The sequence below is a fragment of the Lactuca virosa genome, chromosome 5 (assembly GCF_052849685.1).
Source record: "Lactuca virosa cultivar CGN04683 chromosome 5, Lactuca_virosa_CGN04683_v6, whole genome shotgun sequence".
NCBI lineage: Eukaryota > Viridiplantae > Streptophyta > Magnoliopsida > Asterales > Asteraceae > Lactuca > Lactuca virosa.
The window spans coordinates 188,081,202-188,091,787 of record NC_136430.1 but is presented as its reverse complement, the minus strand read 5'-3'; the positions used below and the strand labels follow the sequence as shown (position 1 = coordinate 188,091,787).

At 31.2% G+C, this 10,586-nt stretch overlaps 1 long non-coding RNA gene across 2 annotated transcripts; it reads left to right on the top strand.

Moving 5' to 3' along the window:
- The first annotated feature begins 6,822 nt into the window (after positions 1–6,822).
- On the top strand, positions 6,823–8,871 carry LOC145110990 (uncharacterized). 2 transcript variants are annotated; one of them, XR_013710151.1, is made up of 3 exons: positions 6,823–7,493; positions 7,561–7,622; positions 7,975–8,871. It is a non-coding gene; the product is annotated as an uncharacterized LOC145110990 (long non-coding RNA). The 2 variants fall into 2 exon arrangements; XR_013710150.1 differs by having other exon boundaries at positions 7,561–7,835.
- The last annotated feature ends 1,715 nt before the right edge of the window (positions 8,872–10,586 follow it).

The following is a 10,586-nucleotide window of genomic DNA, read 5'->3' as shown; positions in this document are numbered from 1 at the left end:
ACCTAAAGAACCCAAGATCAATTTTATCAATATAGTTCTTCCACCAATCGATAGAGTATTGATCTTCCACCTATTCATTTTCCTTTTAAACTTCTGTATTATCGGCTTCCAATAGGAAATTCTTGTCATATTTTGGCCAACCGGTAACCCTAAATACGAGCAGACTTATCAGGTTTGCACCCAACCATACAAGCATATTTCAATCCTGGGACAAGGTAAAAACATTGAAGAATGGACTCCATATTGATCATATTAGCCCTGTCCCATTTACCAAAAATAATAACGGTCATCTCCATAAAAAAGATACGAAAGAATATAATTTAGATGGAGTGTGTTTCATTCTAAAAAAGAACTCTTCATCTATTTAACAACAAATGTAACGGGTAGGATGCTATTATAGTCTATACGCACGCAGGCCGTATCAGAAGATACAGCAGCATGGGCGATGGCCTAGGGCCTCTAAATTTTCAGGGCCTATTTTTATGTATTTACTTATATTATTTTAGAAATAAAAAGTTTTTGGCATTAAGTCATTGCAGGTAGAGGCAAAAAAATAACCTCATTTTTTTATTTTGTCCAAGGCCTCAAACCGACTTGAGTCGGCCCTATGATGGAAAATTTGGATTTAGTTGTCATTTGCTAGGACCAAAGTGAGAAGAGGTATTATCTTTGATAGTATATTCATGATTTGGTTTGTTGGTTTGTGCATAGAAACTCAAAAGTGATTGGGTTAATCAACATCGAAACCAATCATTAACATTATTTTGTAATTGCTATTTTTTTCCTGGCATCTTGATATCTTGATAGCTTAATATATTCAAATATATTTAGAGATGCTAATTTTTTTAACACAATTTTATAGCTTACAACAAGTTTTGATGAACACACACATCTATATATATATATATATATATATATATATATATATATATATATATATATATATATATATATAAAATGAAAACATATAGTTTATGTTGCTTAATAAGTTTAGGGAATGTCTTATTAAACATGAACTTATAACTTTTTTAAACAATATCATCAATGATTTCATGTAGTCTCGTAATAAGAAATTAATTTAAAGCCACTACGCTACACCCCGTCTCATCATGCGGGAGCATATAGATCCATCACAGAAAACCTCACCGGAGAGGGAGACACCCGAAATAAGCACCACGAGTTGTGAAGTAATCTCGCACTAAATGAAAAAACTTTCACTTTCCATAACCAAAACGAGGAAAGTCTTTGTTTGGTTGCCTGGGATGGGGTAGTTTGGGTTTTTTAAAATAATAATAATAAAAAATAACCGATAACCGAACTGTATTGAAATTTGGGTATTCGGGTATAGGTAATTCGGGTTTAAGGTTGGGTTCAGGTAGTTTAGGTATTACCAAGGTTTAAAAAACTCGACATAACTCCAAGACTTATACCTGCCGCCACATTTTGACAAAATGTTGCCTTAAATTATATATGTATATAAGAATGAATTATAGTAGGATATATATATATATATATATATATATATATATATATATATATATATATATATATATATATATATATATATATATATATATATTAATTACATAAAAAAATTGTCGCCTTAAGTCACACCTTACAAACAACATAGCTTGTCGTGGCTCGAAAAAACTTGAAACTTGACATTGCTGTCAAGTCACGTCTAACGTTATTTAAAATCTTGGGTATTATCCAAAAAATATTAATAAAAGCAATAATTAAATAAAAATCAACATGTTACCTAAATTATAGGGACTAATTGGGTAACTATCTATTTAATTCACAATAAAAAATATTAATACGTTTGTAAATTTTTGTATTTCAATTACTACCTGTCGGTGATGTCTCGGGATATAGTCTTTGTCTTTCTATATATTGTAACTAGTTGTGATACCCGTATATTATACGAGTTGATCAATCAAAATAGTAAATACAAATGATTAAACGGCAAGTTTATTTGTTTGAAATTTGAAATAAGTAAAAATTATGAAAAAAAAACATTAAAAAAAACATGAAAAACTTATATTAAAATTATGTGTTTAGTTGTCAAACCCGTGTATTAAATGTACTAATTATAACAAAATGTTAAATACAAAGGTTTACACTGTAAATTTATTTAAAATTGAAATTGAAATTTGAAATTCGAAATTTAAAATTTGAAATCAATATAGTTATTATGGTATGTTTAATTTATAGAAACTAAATTAATGATATATTCAAAAATAAAAAATGAAGTAAATGACAAGTGGAAAATAAATATCTCAAAATTATGACAAAATGACATGTGGCGTAATGCATGAGAGAATGACATGTGGCAAAATTATTTTCATTTATTAGGTAGGATAGTATTAGAAACTATTTTGTAAATGTTATAATCATGTTGTACAATCGGAGACCACCATATAATAAGTACAATTGTTTAAAAAAAATCTGGTATTTGGTTATACCCGGAATTTTATATGCATACCCGACACCCTATACCCAAACTAATTTAATTTCAGAATACCCGGATTTCTAAACCCAAAACCTGATCTACCCAAATTGATAACATGTCGATCAGTTTATTCGGATATCAGTTATTTTCAACAGACGTATCATTTATGTTTGCTTTGGGGGTTCTCCATCCATTCTTAAAGGATGCAGATCTCTTTTAAACCTCAACATATATAAGCAACTCACAATTGCAAAACTATATGCATCATTACATGAAAAGGGAATGAAGTTCATATTTCATAACATAACCAATATGATCCACTCACTAAATGTGTTTCAAAACAACCAAAATGCAGTCGCATGTTTTAAAGTAATTACCGTTTGCTCAAGTATATTAACATACAACTTGAAAACTTCTTAGTAGGAAAGCATGCGAGATTTTTAATTTATAAAAATAATACCAATATTGCAATGAAGTATATCTTTAAAAAAAAATGATTTGACTTTAAACTTGGGTAAATTACAGATAATAGCAACATACTTGACTTTCTTTATCAATATAGACAATGTACTCTATTTTTACCCATAATAACAACAATATACTTATATTTCTTTACACCTTGTAGTTACAATATGTAACTCACAATAACTTGTACTTCACGCTTCAAACTTGTACATAACTTGATATAAATGAGCTTACGATTGATACAACAGCTTTTAACACAATACACAAATAAGAAAGTCTTTTTGATACAAAAATAATAAAATAAAAAATATTACTACAATAAAACTATCACGCAACCAAATATTCTCCATCGCGTCTCTTCATTTAAAGGAGGGCCTGATAGGACCAAAAGCAAACTAGAGGGATGATTTGGTTTACTTTAAGAAAGTAATGAAAATGTCACTGAGGCATTTCACCAAACATTTGGAGGGCATCATATAGATATTCCATGAAACCACAGCAAATCTGTTTAATAATACACAATCATGTTAAAAAGTGTACAAGATTCTTTCCACGTGAATTCGAAGGAAATGGAAGACGCTATCTTAATGATTAAATTAATTAAAATGCTGAATTAAATGAAACAAAGTTTTATATTTAAAAAAATAAAAATCACCTATTTTAGTTACAGACCCAGATGTTTTATTAGTTAGAACTTTCAAAAATCATTTAGTACTTTATTTTGGATCTTGAAGATTATTTAAATTATAAGAAGAGATAGATAATTCGAGGAAAAACCCACTAAGACTTTGTCAAAATTCATCTGGAAATTACAGATTCAAGTTAAAAGTACTTGCTTTTTACCAAGATCCTTCAGTTGATTACAAACTAAGAATAGTTTGGGTTTTGTTAAATTCATATAAAGGCCATTGATATGGCAACAACTCTAAAACACAAAAGCAGAGCAAAAGTAAAGATGACAACATACCTCTTCAAAATAAGTTGATATCAAAGATTTTTCAAACCCGATCAATATTTCAAAGCTCCGAAACTTACCCTGCCAAAGGTATCAATGGCAATGCAAACAATCCTATCCTTCATTGCAGGTATAAGGTTTTGCATTAGATCAACATACGCATCAACTTTAGAGAACTAGGATTTCTCCTCTTCTTTCCTTAACCATTGTTGGCTAGACTTTTGCTTGTTAATCCAATATCATACCAAATGAGTATACATCTGTTTTCTTCCAGATTTTCATCTAACAATATGTTTGCGCTCTTTATGTCACTGTGTATTACTGTGTTGTCTCTGTGTATTTTCATCTAACAATATGTTTGCACTCTTTATGTCTCTGTGTATTACTCTGTTGTGTCCCCTAGACCCGAGTAAAGGTAGTTGAGTCCTCTTGCTGACCCTAAGCAAAATTTGAGGTGCCATGCCCATTTCGACAACACCTCTTGCGTGTGGAATTATGATCAAAGCTACAGTTGCTAACATACTTGTAAACTATAATCATCTCATTGTTTTCAACACAGCAACCAATGAAAAAGATAATGTTTTCATGGTGGAAGCTAGAAATCAACTTAAGCACAATAAGAACATTGTTCTTTCATTGTGAGATCAAGGAGTTTGATGAATGATAACAAGTATAAGGTTTTTCCAACGTTCAAGAAAATGATCACTTATTTCATTAATGGAATACATGTGAACCATGATCATTACCATAATCATCTCATTACATTCATAAGAATAACCAATGAAAGAGATGATGTTTTCATGATTGAAGTTGGAAATCAACTTAAACTCGGCTAGGAAGTTCATTCTATCCTTGATGACCTTTTAGAACAAGGCGTTTGGTAATTGATAGCAACTGTGCGGTTTTTCCAACGCTTAACACAATGGTCAAGGCTTCCATTGATAGCATACTCGTAAACTATAATCATATCATCACCTTCCTTGCAATAATCAATGAAAGGGATTATGTTTTTACAGTGGAAGTCGGAAATCAACTTAAGCTCAATGAGAAAAATCCATCTATTCTTAATGAACTTTCAGGTCATGACGTTAGATAACCGACAAGAGCAATGTGGTTTTGCCGACGTTCAGAGAGTTATCCTCCCTAAACGAAACCATATCCAATGCTTGCTCAATCCTTTCGAGGATGCTATCAATCTTGCCTCGATCTTTCGATGAAAAAAGTATCTTCATCAATGTTTCAAATATTATCATACCAAATGAGTATACATCCGAATATTTCTTGATCCACTGTTCATAATAATTGGGATCCATGTAAAAGTCTGTACCAACATAACAATTGGGATCCCTAATCTCTAAATCAAAACCAAAACCCATATCTCTAATCCAAAATCAAAACGTAACACAAAACCAAAACCAATACAAAGTCCTCTTCTTCAAACTTCCTGTTCATGTATACTTAGTGGAACAGAATCAATACCTTCAATGAAATAAGCTGACGGAGACCAACCAGGCGACGTTGTAGATGTATATCTGCCTTCAGTCAACGGATTGGCAAATTTGTTGAAGACTTCTTCGACATGGCTGTGAGATTCAGGTCGTTGATGGCAAGGAGGGATCCTAATACAACTCCATCTCCTGTTAAAAATTCAAGCTTGAATTCGATTAGGTTTGTGACGATCGGCTGAAGAACTGATTCGGTGGTTAGTTAGGAAGTGTGATGGCTAGGTCGCAGGACGCAGCCGAGAGAAAGAAAGAGGGTTGAAAGGGCAGGTAAACTCTTTAGGTTAAGACATATGATTATATAGAGGATCCAGATCTGATTTTATGTCGTCAGCGACTATTCTAATTAAGGAAATACCGGATCGGATCGCACAAACATAACGGCATTGTCCATGAATCCATGGGATCGAATTTAACCCAAATCACCTGATATCCGCCCCAACTCCATCAGATGGGATCCGGTGTTTGGTGGATCTGGTTTGTGAACCGGGGTGAAGTGTTATTTTTGCTATCGGTTTAGGCAATATTTTAATAAAAAGTTTTTTAGTTGAACCTATGATGATTAGTTTTTAGTTCAACTAGTTTAATTGGTTTGATCGTTGGGTCAACTTGGGTTTTAGAATTTTGATTTTTTTTTTTTTGATTTTTTTTCATTTTACTGCACACAAACACAAACACAAGTTCAATATTAAAAATAGACATAAAATAAGTTTGAACATTAAAATAAACATAAAACAAGTTGTAGATCACTTCAAATATATGAAAAAAAACATATAACGGCAAGTCTAACATCAATATGCATATATAAAAAAAATAAAGTATAATAACAAAATATACTTTTACATGAATACAAACGAATTAAAAAAAAATTCATAATATTTACTTTATGTTTTTATTCAATTTAAGAAAAGTTTAAATAGATGTGAAAAGACAACAAAAGTTTGTTATGTAAAATGTTTCATTTCTATATGTTTTTACTCAATTTAACCGATTTAAGTGATTTGATTTAACCCGTTCAACAAGGTTTTTGAAAAAATCGGTCGGTTCGTCCCGGTTCAGAAATAGACATAAAACCGGTGATAATTGAACTTCTCTCTCCCCGGCTTCCGGTCCAACCGGTTCGACCGGCCGATTTGAACCGGTTTTTAGAACATTGGGTTTAGGTTTAAATTGTAAGATCAGATTAGACCATCCACATCAATGTAATATTAATTATTTTTCAAATTTATAGCATCAAGTTTTGTAATAACCTTACACATCAGTATAATACCAATATCCTAACAAAAATGGATCACACTATCACATTAATAACCATTTTATACATTATATATATATATATATATATATATATATATATATATATATATATATATGAAAAAGTGAATATACCCATAAATACATAAGGTTGTGTACCCTGATTATTAAAACTAGCGTAGTTTAATAGATGTTTTACCCATTTTCCTTATTTTTCTATTACATCGATTCCTTATCTCTCTTCACTGGAAAGCGGTATTACACCTCCTACATTCATTCGCTACACTACAAAAGAACAGTAACCTGCGCCTATTTACGGATTCAGACACCGCCACCGCCGATTCATTCACCACACACCCCACTGCATCAAGAACGAAAATTTCTTCCCTTATTTCGCTCACCCCCAGCCTTCACCTAAATCGTACTCTAGTTGTTTACATTTTGGTTTAAAAACGAAAATTTCTTCCCTCATTTCTACTTTGGAAGTGGGTGGTTCTTTGGGTGGTGTATTATTACATTTGATCGACTTCCAACTCAAGCCAATTTGAATGATATAGGAATTGATGTTGGGTCGATTTTACGAGTTCATGCCTTCCTGTTCCACACAACTATAGCGATCAAGCACATCTGGTTAGTATTTACGGGCATGAAACTGAAAGCTAAGCTTCCCTAGCTAATATTTTGACTTGGTTTCGCTTCAATTTTGATTTCCCACTATGAAATTGTGTTGTCAAATGATATCAAGAGAAAAGGAGTATGTGGTTCAGGTATGGTATTGTAATCATTTAAATGGGCTACTAGGGGAAGAAGATAAGTTGTGCACATAAGGTGCTCGATGAAATGCTCGAGAGAAACTCAACATCAGGTGTCAGTTTGATTTTTTTTCTTTGAATTGTGTTTATGTCTTCTTATTGCTGCTTTTGGTATAGCAGATGCCCTAGTTCAAGGCGGGATGATTGGTGATTTGGCTCTCATGTGCCCTGAATTCATTCAAGTAACTCATCACCTCCTTGTTTTCTATAAACTCCCCATAAAACATTGTCATATAAAACATTTTGAACTCGTTTTCTTAATAATAAAAAATGTTTTTTCTTTTTTTAGTCTTTTCCTAGCCGGAATGGCTGCATCAGGAGCTATAACTTCTGGTTTAAGATTACTAACAGAAGCTATTTTCAATAATTACCAAAATGGCCTCACAAAGGAGCATGTAAAAACTTACTTCCTTCATTCCTTCATAAATCTATTCAAATCCATCTTCACAAACATTAATTTCTAAAGATTATTATTATTAGTATTATTATTATTATTATTATTATTATTATTATTATTATTATTATTTATTGCAGTGTTATTCCTATGGATCTCCACACTCTTTGAGTTTTTATGCATCTTTCTGTATGCCTTCATTTTCACTAAGTTACCAATCGTGAAGCACTATCGTACTAAAGCAGCCCTTGAAGGTTCACAAACAGTTTCATCAGATCTTAATGTTGCTGGAATTCAAACAGACATCACCCTCACCCAAAAACTGGTTCATAATTTAATTTTTATTATTTTTCTAAAAAAAAATATCAGTTTTTAGCTGTGCAAATTGCAAGGAATGTCAAGGTACTTTACTCTAATTAGCAATATACGTAATGTACATTGATGTTATTGATTAAAAGAGTAATTACATTGCTATTTCTTGCAATTTGTCTTTTCTAGTTTTTTAATGAAAAAATTATGTTTTTTTTTAATTAAATCTCAGGTTGAACAGATTTCTATTTACTTGCGTTGAACAGATTAATTTAAAAAAAAAAGTTCGATACGATGGCCATAAATATGGCTTGAATCTCATTTGTTTTTGCTATCCAACATTAGGGGTATTTTTGGAAATGTCTGCTGATTTATCTTTACTATGCACATGGATCACCATTTTGTTGTGTATTAATTTGTTTGTTTGTTTACAGAAGGTATATTGGGGCATAAAATAACAATTAGACCAAATGCAAAGAAGTTGAGTGCTTTATTCATGCAAAGAGAGAAGATGTCACGGCGGAGTTTCTCAAGTAAAGTGAAATCAGCTATTTTCAAAGAGAGAACCTTGAAGAGAAAAAAGATGATCATTTTTTAGAATAATGGTTTGTTAGCAATTTTTTAGAAAAATTGTTTGTCATTTCAAGTCACTTTACTCATTGTGTATTTATATATGCGATTTTTTATGAAGCAAATATCCATGAATGATATGTGATTATTGATCATAATAGATGGTATTTTCCACGCTCAAAAAGTGTTATGGATTGAAATAACAGATTTAGGGATGTTTTGACAAAAAGTATATAAACCATGTATTTTGTGGATTGAGCTGAAATAGCAACAAAGTTACATTTTTAACCCAAAATGACAGCATACTTTTGTTTTTAACCCGTAATTGCAGCAAATTTACATTTGTAACCCAAAATGACAGCGTACTTTACTTTTTAACCCGTAATTGCAGCAAAGTTACATTTTAACCCAAAATGACAACATACATTAGTTTTTTCACAAAATACCCTAATACTTTCGTTTTTACACAAAATACCCTCGTATTATGTTTTTTTTCACAAAATACCATCATAATTTCGTTTTTTTTAGAAAATAGTATCACACTTTTGTTTTTTCACAAAATACTCGCAAACTTTCGTTTTTTTCACAAATTCCCTCATACTTTCGTTTTTTCACAAAATACAATCATAATTTCTTTTTTTCATAAACTACCCTCATAATTTCGTTTTTTCACAAAATACCTCCATAATTTCATTTTTTTTTCAGAAAATAGCATCATACTTTCGTTTTTATCACAAAATACCCTCATACTTTTGTTTTTTTCACAAAATACCCTCATACTTTCGTTTTTTCACAAAATACCATCATAATTTCCTTTTTTTCACAAACTACCCTCATAATTTCGTTTTTTCACAAAATACCCTCATAATTTCGTTTTTTTTCAGAAAATAGCATCATACTTTCGTTTTTTTCACAAAATACCCTCATAATTTCGTTTTTTTCACAAAATACCCTCATACTTTCGTTTTTTTACAAAATACCCTCATATATTTGTTTTTTTTTTTTTTTTCAGAAAATAGCATCATACTTTCGTTTTTTTCACAAAATACCCTCATAATTTTGTTTTTTTCACAAAATACCCTCATACTTCTGTTATAAACAAATAGTGGCAACCAAATTTCAGGCATAAACACATAAATCATAAACAATCAACAAATTTCATTCAAAAACATTAAAATTGTTAAGAAACATCAATAACTTCTACATTATTCACACATCAATTGTGTCTAAAACATGGAAAAGTTGCAGTTAACCAAAAAATCATGTCATGAAGCATCTACTTTTTCTTTTGCTCACAATAACAACACGTCTCATCATTATGTCTCTTGCAACGATTCATCCGCCTGATCCATGAAAAAAAAATAATTGTTAATATAATTTTTAGAGTTGTAAATAATGAATATTAAATTAATATAATAAGAACCTTTCTTTTTAAACAACTAGTAGCGTAATGACCCAATCCTTGACAGTAAGAGCATATTCGTTTTTTGGGGGCTTCTAAAGAATACTTGATTCTACTAGCAATTTTAGGACGCCCTTTTGTAGTAGTTGGACCAAGAGGATCACGGACAGATAACTGTGGAATCATATCTACTTGCGAAACTCCCATACAAGAACTTTGAGATACATTCTCCAAAGACATAGATTTTTTCGATTTTCTTGATCATCTAATAGACTTATCAATAGAGTATTGACTTTATGTATCTCCGAAGGGGAGTCTCTTTCTTGTTCAATTAGTTTACTAAAATTCGAACGGACACACCATAGTGTGTAGTCACTAACTGCGTTTTCATTATTCATTTCTCCGAGTCCGATACTAACACTGCCTAGTTTGTACCTAGCATCAAGGGTCCATCGTGGTAAAATATAGTGA